The following is a 16,125-nucleotide window of genomic DNA, read 5'->3' on the forward strand; positions in this document are numbered from 1 at the left end:
CCTGAAAAAGGTTATAGAACGCTTATTCAACACTAGTAGACGCAATCATGCAAGCTAAGATTAAATCAGCAGGGTGACAAAATCAGCAGGGTTAATAAATATTGTTAACAAGAGGCATACAGTTTGATTGCAGAGCTCATAGCCATGACTTTTGCTGCTACAGAGGAGAGGAAAGGGAAAACCACAGGCCAGAGGAAAACAATGAGGACATATAAAATGCATATACAAACTGACAATACACTAAAAATTGAACATCTATAATAATAATGTGTGGTGATGTCATCTTAATAACAACTAAACAACTAACAAACTAAAAAAAAATCATATTCTAAAAAAGGAACTAAGGAACAAAAGTACACAGAATTTAAAGACTTTGGGGCACATCACAGGGATAATGATGCTAATGGCAATAAGGTTCATGCCTTTAAGAGTGTTTCCTTCTCCCTATAGCAGAAGATAAAGAGCTGCTAAAGTTTAGGTGAACCATTCCAGGATATATTCTCTCATTAATGATGAGGAAGAGAAGAGAGAAACACCATTTTTTCTTGCATATATTTTCAGAAAAACTAAACAAAATGATAAGTATTTGATAACCATTGCATTTGGCAAATTTTAAAACAAAAGGACATTAACTAGGGTGTAATATATGTATTATATGGTGTTGCTTTATGGTACTGATTCTGTTTCCTTTATTTTCTCCCCTCACATGAAGGACTGCATTTTCATCTTCCTATAGAGACACTTAGGTTACTTTAGTGATGATAGAAGTTAAAAATAAAATTAAATATATGGTTTTGGGCTCTTAGAATACACTAAAATAGAACTGGTGCCTTTGGATATCACGACTTTTATTATTTTTTTTATTTTGTCTTCTTTTCCTTCTTTTCTATCATGCAAACAAAATACTTTTAATTGAAGCACAAAGAATTATGAATATCATATTTTACCATTTTAGAACTTATGTCCTTTACTGAGGGAATTCCAGCAAAATTGATTTACAAGGTCTTAAGGAGAGGAACTGTGTATATATGAAATGTCAACAACATTTTCACAAAAAAGATTTTTCAGTTTATGGGGTGCTATTGCAAGTTCAAAAATATTATTCTGGTATTTTCCAGATTTTATAGAAATTATGTGATACCATAATTTCTCTTTATCTTCAGAAATGTTCATCTAATGAAAAAGTTTATGCAAAAAAGAAAAACACTCGCTGTTTGATATGTAGGACATGTAAGCAAAAAATATATATATTTTTCTGCATAGAAAAAAAAAATTATGAGCCATACAAAATTATTTAAAATAAAAGGAAAGTTCTCTGCTGCAGCAAATTACTTCTAATAAGCATTATATTACATTAAACACAAGAAAACTAATAGCATTTTTAGTAGTTCAACTACTTAGAAAAAAATTCAAATAAGGCCATAAAGAGCACAATAATGAGCATAGGCAAAACTAATTATTTTTGTGTGCTCAATGTCTTGATTGCTAATAAAGTTTAATGCTCAACAACATGTTAAACAAATAAAAAAATAAATTATGCACAGGCATTATTTTCTACTTTAGGTGCAGAAAATTACTAATTTTCTAATCATTAATTAATCATTAATTAATGATTAGAAATTGAGTTTTCAGAGTAATGTCTTATATACACTGTTGTAAATTTCTATAGAGAAGTCTTCTAAGATTGTGATAGCTAAATTGCAAATAATTTTCTACATGAAAGATTGAAAATAATACAACAAAAAAAAAGCCATATTTTAATGTGTTAAGCCAAATACTGAGATGAGAGGTGCATACTTACTCTTTCATAATCCTACTTACTATGTTGTCTAAATTTGCAAGTGTTGGCAAATAAAAATGGTGCTGTGCAAGGAAACCCATAAATTTGCTATATTTCTCTGAGTTACAATAGTTTGACTCTTGATTTTGACTAAATTCTTGATTTTTCTTTAGCCTGAAGTTAAAAAAAGACAAGTGATAAACTAATCATAAAGTCACACTGCAAAGATACATTAAAATAAGGCTAAAAAGGCTCCCATTGCCTTGTTTTTACACTATCAAACCAAACATGTTGTGATGATTTTTCTTATTCTGCAGATTTCAGCATCAAAGATGTTTTGAAAGGTCACCAAAAACTGGATATGATGGTTGTTCTGAAGTACTGAAATCTCTCAGTCAAATGAGAACGGGTCACTTGGACCATTGCACCATAACAGCCTTGTAGTACTGAACCAGCAACTTCACAGAAGCCCATATCAAAGTATCACCCCAGAAGAGCCAGTAAGTATTCAGTAGCATATCAGAAGCAGAAATTATAAATCTGTATCACAACAAAACAGAGACAGAAGACAGGATTTTCTGCCTGCCAAGCATCATGAGGTCATTCATAGAGCAAATGTAGCTAGTCAACAAACAGATGCCTATGGGTTTGATATTATCTAATCAAATTCAGATGTGATAGTTATTTATGGGGATGTAAAAAGTATAGAAAAAAGTGTCTGATCTTCTCACACAGACCTTCTCAATATTTATTTTATTAATAGTGTTAGCCCTGATTCCAGACACCAGGGTTAAATTGTATACCTTCCTTGAAACTGCCACTGAAGTCATGGATCTGTGAATTCCCTCACACTATCCATTCTCAAGTAACTTTGCTATCCTTCACTTTCTCATCAAGTTTTTTGCTTTTTCTTCCACTGGTAGGGAAATCTACAGAGGAACTCTTTAATCTTCATTATTTTGAGTACTCTCACATTTGTCAGGATTTTTATCCACTCAGTTGAAAAACCTAACAATTTGTGCAAAATGGAAGATGTACTATGGATTCTTTTACTATTCCTGTCAGAAGCCTTTTCAATGTACATTTCATATTCTCATGTTAGGTTTTATATTGACCATGCTTCTTTTCTATCTATCCATCTCATTGATTTTTCTTTAATACCAACCTACATTAATAGAGCCTTTTCTTACTTTTGGCAAAACTCTTAAATCCAGCAAGGTGGCTTTTTTCCATTTTTTTTTCTTGTCTTAGAACATCTTGCTACCCATTTTCTTTGAAGTTTTCCAAAAATAGCCTCCACTCAACACCTGCCCTTCTCATTTCCCAAAACTCGTCACATTTTACAAAGAAATTGCATTTTATTCATTGGTACTCTGTTTTCTTTCTGTTATTTCTCTTTTGCATTTTTTATTCAAATATATTTTAAGCCATTCTCTATTTCTCCAACCAGATATTTCCTTTATTTTTTATTTTTTTTTATTTCATATTTATGCTGTGTGTCTGGGGACTGTTTTCATTATTTAGGGATCTATTTTGCTTTTAAGTAAAACAAAAAATCTATAAATATTGGCTTTATCATGAAATCAAATGTTTATGCTCTTTTCTGATGCTTATTATTGTTTTGTTTTCTTTATTTGGACATATGAAAAAGAAATTCCTCAAGGAATTTGGTTCCACAGGACTTACCAAAGACATTTTCCTGAGACAAAGGAGTTTTTATAATTCTACATACCCGGAGAGACTATTAAGCTGTGGGATTCATGATTATAACATGGGAGAAAAACTTACGTGAACCCTCTCCCACCTTAGAAGAAGGGAAGGGGAATAATAGAAGAATCAAGGTTTGAAAAGACCCAGTACTCAAGGTGTGGTTTCACCAGTGCAAAACACGGGGACAATCGTTGCCCTGGTCCTGCTGGCCACACTATTGCTGATAGAGGCCAGATGCCATTGACCTTCTTGACCACGTAGGCACACCGATGACTCGTGTTCAGCTGGCTGTCAGTCAGAACCCCCAGGTCCTTTTCTGCTGGGTGGATTTCCAAGCACTCTTCCCACAGCCTGTAGTGCTGCCTGGAATTGTTGTAAGAACACAAGTGCTGCCTTACTTAGTACTTTGCCTTATTGAGCCTCACACCCTTGGACTCAGCCCAGTGATCCAGCCTGTCCAGATTTCCCTGCAGAGCCTTTAGCAGAATGCCTTTCAGCAGAATGACACTCCCACCCAGCCTGCTGTCTTCTGTGAAATTACTGAGGGCGCACTCAGCCCCCTCATCCAAATCATTCATAAAAATATTAAACAGGCCCCAATACTGAACCTTGGGGAATTTCAGCAGTGACCCTCCACCAACTGGATGTAGAAAAATTCACAATTCTCTGGTTGTCCAGATGATTTTTAACCCAGTAAAGAGAGCACATGTCCAAGACATGGGCTGCCAGCTTTTCCAGGAGAATGCTGTGGGAGACAGTATCAAATGCTTAACTGAAGTGTAGGTAGACAACATGCACAGCCTTTTCCACACCCAACAGGCAGGTCATCTGGTCAGAAAAATAGATCAGGTTGGTCAAACAGGTTCTGCCTTTCCTAAACCCATGTTGGCTGGGCCTGCTACCCTGGTTGTCCTGTATGTGCCAAAGGATTGTCCGCAAGGCAATCTGTTTCATAGTCCATAGCATCAAAATCAGGCTGATAAATCTGCAGCTCCCTGGATTCTCCTTCTAACCCTTCTTGTGGATGTTGTCATATTAGCCAACTTTCAGTCATCTTCCCAGCTGACCTCTCCAGCTAGCCAGGACTTATAAATAATGGCTTGATGAGCTCTTCTTCTGACTCCCTCAGTATCCTTCCACCCAGCCCCATAGACCATTCCAACCTCCTGAGCAGGCCACTGACCACTTCCTACTGTTTTACAAGGGGTCTCTTCTGCTCCATGTCCCTGTCTATCAGATCAGAGATTTGCTTGGCCTGAGGATAACAGGCATTTCTCTTAAAGACTAAGTAAAAAAGGCTCAGCAGAACCTCAGCTCTTTCCTCAGCCTTGGTAACGATATTTTTCTCCTTGTCCAATAAAAGAAAAGTGTAAGATGATGTGTCTCTTGGCTCTCATGTCTCATCCTCTTCAGAGTTATCACTAATCAAGTTCTTCACCACATCATCATCATCTCTCCTTTGATTTTCCTCCTGGCACACTAATTATCATCTATTACAAATGTAAATCAAGCTTGTAGCACTGAAGTATACTTAACATGTTGCATATACATGAATTGCAATATTTTATCAAGGATGCTCACTCCTAAAAATAATTTGTATGTAACATTTAAAACCTGCTCTTGGCATTTTAAGGACCCTTCTTCAGTAAGTTCTGCAGAACCCAGGGAGAAAATGGAACAACTAGGGGGAAAAATAGGCCCCTTTCACTCTTTTTTAATGAGGCTATGCAGAATATTGTCATTTCTCTCCCTAGCAAGATGCCATGCTGAGAGCTAGAATAGAGAGCTGTTGTCTAAAAATGTTGTATTTCTTTACAGGAAGTTTTAAGAACCCTGTTGACTTTTTTCAAGCCCTTAATAAAAGAGCAATTAGCTCAAGCCTTTATAGTCACAAGTGCAAAGCTTTCTATATCATGGGTGAAAAAGAATTTTCTCTACTCAATTTGTTTCAGGGGCTGTAAAATACATCCCTTGCAGTTGCTGCAGAGGTTCTACAATTTTGTCTTTGAAATATACTGATTTCAAAGTTAGCAGGATCATATTTCAAAAACAGTCAGTGTAATGTGTAATTAGGAACCGGTTGCTTATTTCACCATTCCAAGTTTCATTTAATTGTATCTTGGAAATATTCGGTGTCCATGAAAATACTAAATAACTAACACCATAAAGAAACATGAAATTACATTAAATTACTCTGTAGTATAGGTTTGTATGTTTTTATATTATTGTTTTATATTATTAGCTCATGTTTTGTTTTCTTTGGGATTTTTAGGCTACTTTGTAGTTGAACAGATCCATTTACTATGGTTTACTGAGAAATTATTTTTTCACAGTCCAAAATAATTGAAATTTGTCTGCTCAAAGGACGACAGGATCTTGCCATTTTTATATACAGAGAACAATTCACTTGTGGGGATTATTTTTTGTCAAAAATTAAAGATGGTCCTAAGATCTGTTTTTTATGATCATGACCTGTCCGAGAGTTCATGTTTGGCCTTGGACAAATCCCAGTGAACTCCATGAATATTCCAGTTAAGCTTTGTTTTTGCTAAACCTGAGTTAATAACTATTGTCCTAAAAATTTTTTTCATTTCTCAGGAGAGTTTTTACATGGCTATACAGGCCACACTTTGATTTTTCTCACATCATCTAGCCAGTAAATCACACTGACTTAGGTGAAGATTCCATTAGATTAGCCTATCTGATCAAAATTCAGAGAAATATAAAACCTTCTGTAGTGCCAGATGAAATCTGGCTGATTCTTATGGCCCCTTTCTTAAGCTCAAGACTACCTGAAATTTTAGGATGTGACACTTCTCTATCCTCACTTTTGTAAATTACTGCTTTGAAGTCTTACACACCAGGGAACCTAGGAATTTGGCCATTCTTATCAGAATGTTTTCAAAGCCATAGGATTGGCTTTTTGAGAGAACACCTTGTTCATTTGGCTGGGAGGGAGCTCAAACCAGAGGGATGCCCCAGTTACCCTGCTGAGGTGCCTCTGTATTAGACTCAGGCTGTCCGGGCATAGGAAGAGAGATATTTTTCTGCATAATATGGAAAAGGAGAAACATCATGAAGGTTTTTAGGTGCCTTCTCTTATGACTACTCATGCATTTTACCCACATATTTTATAAAATAAAATGCACTAGCAAAATACACAGAGGATTAAGAGAAGTGTTCTCTTTGAGGAGATATTTTATCCTTGGAACAGGAAATAATAAAAAGACCCCAAACTCCTTTATATAGTCCATCACTGGTAAACCTTAATTTCATTATGACTGAGGGTTCCTTCTTTGAGGTGAGAGTCATGGTTGTTAGTAGATTCTTCCTCAAGTACTCACTACGTATCATGTAGGTGCAAGTTTTGAAGAGAATATTCAGCTCTATTAATTAAAATTCAGTACTGCAGATATGCTTAATTTAAAATCCCTCAGAAAATTATGCACAGTTGGTTCATGTCCACAGATTTCTAAGAACTTCTTTGTTACACAGCTGCTGCAATTGTTATTTCTAGTCAATGATTTCTTTCATAATAAACTCAAGCTTTTAAAGCAATTTGGTAAAACTTTAAAATGTAAAAGGAATGTAACCCTCATAAAAAAGCAGCGATAATACAGAAAATTTCTGTGAATGATGTTCTGTCACGTAGGTGATAAAAAGGAATTAGAAGCAAGTGCTTCATCGATTGCTAATATAATCATAGAATCACCACTCTGGAAAGCAAGCAGCTGACACTCTGGTTAAATCATTATCATTATACAATTAGTATTTTTGCAGCTTTAAATGTGAAGCAAACATAACTCTTATTTAAGGCACAGAGAAGTGAAACCAGAGTTTGTGGAAGGGTTCTAGAGAAAAACTTGAGATCCTGTGACACAAATGGCTGTTTGGTCTTGCAGTGGTTTTCCCTCTGGCATATTAACCACCCAGAACCCTTCAGCATTTACGTGTCTTGGGGTGTTTTCTGAAAGGAGCCTGAGAAGTCTGTATTGAAAGTCCTGGAAGAGCTTCAAGCTCTAAATCCTGATGGGTGCCCTGTCTTGACTTTGTATTACTGTGACAGCCAGACATGCAGCAACCCTGCCTCTCAGGTCTGGTGTCACGGAACGGGAATTGCGAAGGGCAGGCCACAGTAACCTCGTAGTGCCCTGCAGTCACAGTCCAGGACAGTGCCCCAGAAGCTCAGAGCTGTGTCTGCAGTGAACCCTTTTTGTTGATCAGCAGTTTCCCTGCTTCCTGTCTTATTTTCTTGTCAGAGCAGTACAAGCTTCCCATGAACCTGTGAAATATTTGGCAGAGAGAAATGGAGAATTTTGCATGTGATTTAAAGTTACTTTATAGAAATTGCTGAAAAACATATCATAGATAGTACAAGATAAGAACTTTACATTTACAAGAGATTGCTCTAGCCGTCATAACATGTCTTTCCTATCTCTTACCTCCAGGATCCTGAAAAATGGGATTAATATGAGCAGAATTTTTGCTTCCTGAACCGTACAAATACCTGAATTCTACCACATTCTTTACTAAAGCTGTATCTTCACCTAGAGAGAATATTTTAGATGCTATTATATTCCAATAATATTTGATTCTTTTTTCTTTTTTCATTTCATGAGGGAACTTACTCAAATTTTAATGTATAGAAAGAATTTTGCAAATTCTTCCTTCTAGAATATCCATGGTAATCTACTCAATATCCATATAAAGGACACTATTGCTTAGACACATATTCCTTTCAGATTTAAAAAATCTGAAAATATAATGTGATGTTTAAAAAATACAACACAGCTTTAGTTTTTTTAATACATTTTGTTTTACAAGTGATTATTGAAATAACCATGGCATTTGTCTCCTATCAAAGAAATTGTGATCAGCAGAACATCTTTCATTACACTGAAATGAAACAACATATACTGGATTTTTAGTTACTGAAGTATGTATTTTGCTGAAAAGGCATATGTAATGTAAGACAGAATCTCTTTAGCTATGGGCTTATCAAATTTGTTGCTTTATAGTCTACTACTCTTCTAAAGTGAGGGCTTTTTTTCTTACTACGCTTTCTTATTTCAGTTCTTCAATTTCAATTGCATTAAGAAGGAATGTAATTCATGCTCCCTCTTAATTTGTCTTGCAAATGACATAACAAAGCAAAAAGACTTACATTGGGTTAAGATAATGGTATTATTGATATTAATTTGAGCAAATCTCACTGTTTCTCAAGTATGTGATGTGCCTCTGAAGTGGCCATATTAGAAGGCAGCCAGACAAGAGGTCAACTTTCTAAAAGGAAATAGACTACTAATACCTTGTCAAATGTCTGGCATTTCTGTCTTTTCTACCATAATACAAGCCTGGAAAGTAAATTGCTGAAGAAATTAGTGAAAAAAATCCAAATCTTTACACTGAATGTGATTGTTTGACACGAAAGTGATAGTACAATGAAGATTCATAATCTTAGAAATAACACTGTTCTGATTTTGAAAGATGAAACATTTTCAAAACAGGTCAAATAGCTTCATAGTGCATTTTGCAAATATAATGAATTGTGCAGAAGTGGAGAAGAATTATTTATGATTTACCACCCACTACTTTAGAATCACCCCTTATAACCCTATGATAACTGGACAATCAGTGACATAAAAGAGATACGTTTGAGTTTACATTTAAAAGATAAAATAATGCAAACAATAAAATGCCATAATTACTACAGAAAATTAATTAATTCAATATGAAATGTTGTCCATTGAAAATAGTTGTTACAGACTGGAATTTGAATTGAATTTTGACTCTACAAACCAAATCAAGCCTTAAAAGCAAAGTGTGCTGTCTTCTGCCATTACAATAAACAGATCAGTAGAAGATAGGAAATAAACCACTTTGGTCCTTCTTCTCCCTGATTTTCCTACTTTATTGATATGAACTGCTTATAATATGGAATATATTGCATTCCTTCTTGAATGTATAACTCCATTCACCTTGCATTTGACAAGACAAAGTAAGGTCCTTTTCTTCGTCTAAGCATTTTGGGTAGAAATAGATATAGTGTTGACCTCAAATGTCTCTAAGTAGAAGGTTATTCTAAAAACAAATCAGGGAGTATACTTTGATATCTGGAGGTTAAGCTGCTCTTCATGCTCTCTGGATAAGTTTTATTATGATTGTCATTTGTTTCAGAACCAGTTTGGGATGTATACTGATGAAAACTTATTAACTCTTCATGACCTCTTAAGATCTCAGTGACAGCAGCTACCAGTAAAAGCCCATTTTATTACAGCAGGATATTCACACCCTGCTAAACACTAATTGAGCACTTGTTGACAGTCTGAACAAACACAGTGACCACATTTCTTTATCACCATCAATGTCTTTATCCTAGGCCTAAAGCACAGACACAGGTAATGTTAATTGTGTAAAGCCACTGTAGAGTGCCTATGCTTTTGATACAAATAATTGGTAGCAGGGTGGTGGAAGAAGTGGAAGGTATCTTTTGGAGATATTATAATTTACGTTGCAGAGGCAATCATTAATGAATTCTATTTGCTCTTCACTGTTTTCCCAGTGAGACATAATTGTTTAAATGATAGATTTATAACAGTTTAAGTGGGTTTTTTTGTGCATAATAACTTTCTTGAGGGACCACTGCCATATGTGAGGAAGTCAAAGCTCTACTAGGGCATTAAAATACCATCACCAGGAGTCTAGTTCTCTGATTCCCAAGTCCAAAACTGAAAATCTTAGAGTGTAGTCTAGTAAAGAGGAGTGACTTATGCTTTGTTGTTTGTTTTTGGATGGTTTGGGTTTTTTTCCTAGGGATATGATGATGTTTCCTTCTGACTGTTACAGTTCTTAGTGTATTAGAAGGTCTTCTGAGTGAATAACTGAGCACTCATGGTGTTAAAAACTTATGTTTGTAATCTTCAGATTAATTGTGTCCTTGTCACATGTCTACTACAAATTCATTACTGCTAAAACATTTAATTTTTCATGGAAACTACAAATTCTTTATAGTAAGAAAGTAACATGTTCCATTTATCACCTCTAAACTAGAAGATAGGCATTACTGATATAGTCAGTCTTCACATTTATTTCTGATTATGGAAAACTATGTTACAAAAGATTGCACCACATTAAAGATTTTCTGGTTCTGAGCAGTATATATACCTCCTGTCTCTTTATGCCTAGAGCATCTGTTAATAGGAATATTATCAACTCCAGCTGCCTAAAGGCAGATTGTAAGGAATGCATTTGCAAAGCAATCTGGTGCATAAAATGTGTAGAATTTTCTGTGCTGTATCAAATCATATTTCTTCAGTTTCATTTCAAATTAAGTTTCCAAACACTACAGATAATGCAACAGTCTGAGTGCATGATCTTACAGAGTCAAAAAATAATACTTGGAGTAGAAATGTACTATCTCAAATATTTTAGTTATCTTTTTCCCTAAAAATTCGCATTCCATAAACAAGACTACTAAGATCAGAAAAACTTTGATTTATTTTTATGAAAATGGTAATAAATTTTCTGGGGTTGGAACCAGTCAATACAGTGAAGGTCATGCAGATGCTGCCATCCAGAGGGATGTTGACAGACTGGAGAAATGAGCTGAGAGAAACCTCATGAAGTTCAGCATGGCAAAGTGCAGAGCCCTGCTGCATGTAGGAACTCCTTGGCAGTGCTAGACTGGGCAGTGATAGACTAAGGAGCAGCTCTGGCAAAGAGACCCTGAGGGCCCTGGGGGACATTGGGCTAAACATGAGTGTGCCCTGACAACAAAGGCAGGCAGCAGCATTAATGGAAGCACTGTCAGCAGGCCCAGAAAAGTAATTACTCATAGCTTTTCTCAGAGCTGATTACACAGATTGTAATTTCTGTGTCCTGTACAAGAAAGACATCAACTAGCCACCAGGGCAGTCAGGACTGGATCACTTGCCTTATGAGTTGAGGTTTAGAGATTGGGGCTTGTTCAGCCTGGAGAAGAGATGCCTGTGGGACTCAACAAAAGCATACATTTGACTCTGGGGAAGTCAGAAGGGAGACAGAGACAGGTCTCTATAGAATCATAGAATTGTGTGTGTTGGAAAAAAAATTTAATCCCGTTAAATCCAGAAGTTAACTTAAGCACTGCTGAGTCCACCGCTAAGCCATGCAGCATGGTGGGTGGATGAGAGTCAGTGGCATAATTTGAAAAAGGGCAGTTTCTGGGTGTGAAGAGAAACCTTTTCCCAGTGAGAACACCCAGTCAACAGAGCAAGTTGCTCAGGCACATTCCACTGTGTCCGTCTTTGGAAATTTTCTGGACACCTGGACAGAGCACTGAAAAACCTGGCTTGACCTCAGATCAGCCCCTGCTTTACAAAGAGGTTGGACTACAGGGCTTGGTGAAGTATCTTCACACCTTAATTACCCTTTGATCTTATAAATAGCCTATAGTACTACATTTTGAAAGATACCTTCACTCATATATCCAGTTGAGAGCATTTATGAGACTATTTGACTAGTGTCATTTGGTTACACTATATAGCGTATTCCTGTGAAGCATTCATCATAAATTCCAGGCTTGAGATAAATTTTAACAAATCATAATCATTAAATTGTTCTTTTACATTTTCCAACATACTTTATGAAAATCAGAATAAATCTAAAGGTTATATGCTAATTTTTTGTGTTAAAAATATTATAATTTTATCCCTAAATTTCAGCATTCATAGTGATGGACACAATTAGTGCTATCAGTAACAGAGGCATAGGCCAGTTAAACCACATAACATAGGAGATCTGATCAATTTTATATAAGTAATCAAACAAAGCATCTTATTTATTGCATTGCAGTGGTAACAGAACTACACAGAATAAACTGCTTTCCTCTCCTTGACATAAACACAGCTCTGTGTGTTCAAGACCTTCTAGAAAAGAAAACCAGAAAACCTTGATGCGAAATTAAGTCTGAAACAACTGGCATATACCCCTTCAAGATTTAGCCAAGGGGAAAGTTGTTCAGAACATCTGTTTTGCATGTCCTGTCTCTTTTAATACTATCAGAGCTACAATGAATGACTTAGATAAGATACACATATTGGATTAGTTGTGACCTAGACACTAAGGATTCCATTTCATAGCACACTAAATGGCTTCAATAACCTTCTTAATGGTATTGTGTACTTTTAAAACATGAAGAGTTACAGAATTGTGATCCCTGAGAATGAAGAAGGAAAAAAAAAACAAACCAAAAAACCCCAGGAATTACTTGAGACCTTCCCCTGCACAAGCCCTGGACATCAACAAACATCAAGTATTTCACCAGGTTCCTCTGGGTCCAACAGGTCTATGTCTTTCCTAGAGGGAGGGTACAGCTGGGACAGCTGATCCAGACTAACCAAATGTAATATTCCATATCACATGTCATCATATTCAGCAGTAAAAATAGGGTTGAACATGTCATGCTCAGCAGTAAAATCTGGGGTGAAGGAGGAAGGAAGTATGTCTGGAGCTGTGGCATTTGTCTTCCCAAATATGCTGTGGCTACTTGAAGGCTTGCTTTCTTAGATATGACTGAATACTTGCCTGCACGTGGAAAGTAGTGAATGAATTCCTTATTTTGCTTTGCCTGTACACAGTTTTTGTTTTTCCTATAAAACTGTCTATATCTCAAATCATTAGTTTTTTGATTTTACCTTTTTGATTCTATACCCCAATGAGCAAAGGGGTGTGTGGGGCTTACATACATACCAGGGTTAAACCACAAGAGCTGCTTGCAACACTCTGCTTTCCCTAAAGGAAAAAAAAAAAAGTCCTGAAGAGATTTTTAGTGTTTTCTGAATTGTGGAAGCATCTGAAGATACTGGAAGATCTGAAAACTGCAAGAGGGATGTGTGAGAAAGATCTGAGATGAAGGCATCTCATTCAAAGATTATCCATTCTGGGGAAGAAAAGTGAGAAAGATACATCAATCAATTCCCTTTGACTTCTATTAATCTGATTTTTGCTCTATCTTTCTAAATTTAGCACCTCCTAGATGAACTAGGTTTTCTAGGAAATACCAGTATGTGTGTTAAAAAAATTTCTAGTGGCCAAAAATTCCAAGTTAACAGGCTTACATTTACCATGACAAAGAAAAAAAATAATTTACTAGTAATAATGAATTTAGACCAATATTCTGTAGCTTAAACATTAATACACTTATTTACCTGCATGTTATTCTTCAGCCATGATGTTTAATGCTGGTGCCAACTGCCTGAGCAATTCAGGGCTGACCCAAATCTAAAGCAAGTTGTTAAGGGCATTGTTCAAATGCCTCTTAAACATTGACAGGCTTGGGATATTGAATATATCTCCAGAAATCCAGTTTTGGTTTCTTGGTGAAGAAATGCTTCCTAATGCCAATTCTGAACTTCTCCTGATGCAGCTTTGAACCATTCTCATCCTATCATTGGATAACAAGGAGATGAGATGAACACCTCCCTCTGTACTTTTGGAAGGATCTGTTGGTAGAATTATAAAACAACTTCTCTCACAAGTTAAAAATTAAATTATTAGTACAGTGTTGTGTCATGGAAGCATAAAACCATTATGTAATTTATCAGTTCTAATCTTCAACTTTGATACTAGATCACAGACCAAACATCTTGAAACTTTTTTTTTCTGGTTTTGAAGACATTATTTTTCATGATCTTAAATGTCAGAATGATGAGATCAAGCAGGAAGCTGGAGCTAAGAGTGAGAGAGGTCATCAGAGGAGAAACCTGTCAAGAGGCATAGTCCCACAGTATCTAATCAGACCCAAATCTGTGCTCTTGGGCCAAGGCTAAGATCAGGGCCAAGATGGCAACCTGACTCCAGCTATGACTCAAAGTGCCCGCATAGAAATTCTGCTCCCACATGAAGAAATGAAAGAGCCAGGTAGGTTTGCTTCATCTCCATCTCATCCAGCTCTTCTCAATCACCTGATAATGGTTGTGCAGCTGCACTGCATCCAGCCTTCAGCAGAGACAAACAAGCTCTTGGGGAACATGGTGTTTTCAATGGCCAAAACTGGGATTTTGCTCTTAGCATTGTCTAGTTTTAGAAAGAAGGTAAGATTTAATGTAAACACATTACTTTGCTAGAATATTACATTGTACAGAATAATATGATGTGGCACAGCTACATGACAAAATGCAAGTTCCCTGCCAAAACAGATTTGACAAAAAGCTTTTTGCAGCTTAGGAAAGCTTCCATTAATTCATACATTCAAACTGAAGGTATCATGGGAGACTCATTGGTGTACAAATGCCTTGCACCTGTTCTTTTAACAGGTACAGATGAGAACAGTGGGATGTTGGCTCTTACAATGCAGAGCAGAAGGTATTTACCTTACGTGGCACAAATAACAAGTTATAGGATTTGTTGTAAGATTTAATGTACAATTTAAGATAAAAAACAAACAAGCAAAATCTTAACAGTACCATAAAACATTTCCTTTTTGTAAAACACATGTTTTAAGTCAATGAACATACTCTGATTTCTCCACCTTCCAGAAAGCACAATAAATCATGTCACACCATAATAATGAGTGACATACTGAAAGGTATCTCTCACTAAAGAAAACATAGCAACCCATGACAGATACAAGTGAGAAAAAAGAAGCTATGTGTACAAGAGCAGTAAACTATATGATAGCCATAAAGATGAAGATAGTTGTAACATAACAACAGTATAGTTGTTTCCCTGATTATCTTGCTCTGTATAATTTATATTTATTTATTTATGTAATCCTTTCTTTATTTTTTGCCATCTTGGGTAGCAGATATACCTCATTACATCTACATTTCAAAAATAAGGTAATTCTTTATAACCTCTCTATTTTACTTTCTAAAGTTTTACAGAATTCACTGATGAGTCTTTAACCTCTGTTAAATGTGAGCTTTTCTTGGTACAAGAGAGACTCCTGGACCAGGTCCAGAAGAGGGCAACAAAGGTGATTAAGGGATTTCAGCATCTCTCTTGCAAGAAAAGGCTGAGGGAGCTGGGTCTGTTCAGCCTCGAGAAGAAACAACTGAAAAAAGACCTCAACAATAAGATATATATGTGTGTGTGAGAGAGATATATCAATATACTTTTATACATATATATATATATATATATATATATATATATATATATATATATATATAAAAATAAGTGTCTGAAGGGAGTTTGTCAAGAGGGTGAACCCAAGATCTTCTCAATGGTGCTGCACTATAGGACAAGGTGGCAACAGGAGGAAGCTGATGCATAGGAAGTTCCACCTGAATCTGAGGGAGAACTTTGTATTGCAGATGACCATGCTCTGGAAAAGATTTCCCAGATGGGTTGTAGAGTCTCCCTCATTAGAGATATTCAAGAACCATCTGGACGCAAACCTGTTCAATGTGCTCTAGGATGACCCTGCTTGAACAGGGAGGTTGGATCAGATGACCCACTGTGATCCCTTCTGACCTGATCCATTCTATGATTCAGTTTGGAAAATCAGAGGCATTTTTATTTGAAATTAAATGTATTTGAGAGGCTATTCAACCATAACTCTGAGGAAAAACATATATTAAGGAAAAATAGACACGTATTTTTGAGGAATTTCTTCAGCTTTTGAAGATCTGTCTCTCCTAAACTTATGGTTG

Source organism: Cyanistes caeruleus, chromosome 3 (assembly GCF_971803275.1).
Source record: "Cyanistes caeruleus chromosome 3, bCyaCae1.hap1.1, whole genome shotgun sequence".
Classification (NCBI taxonomy): Eukaryota; Metazoa; Chordata; class Aves; order Passeriformes; family Paridae; genus Cyanistes; species Cyanistes caeruleus.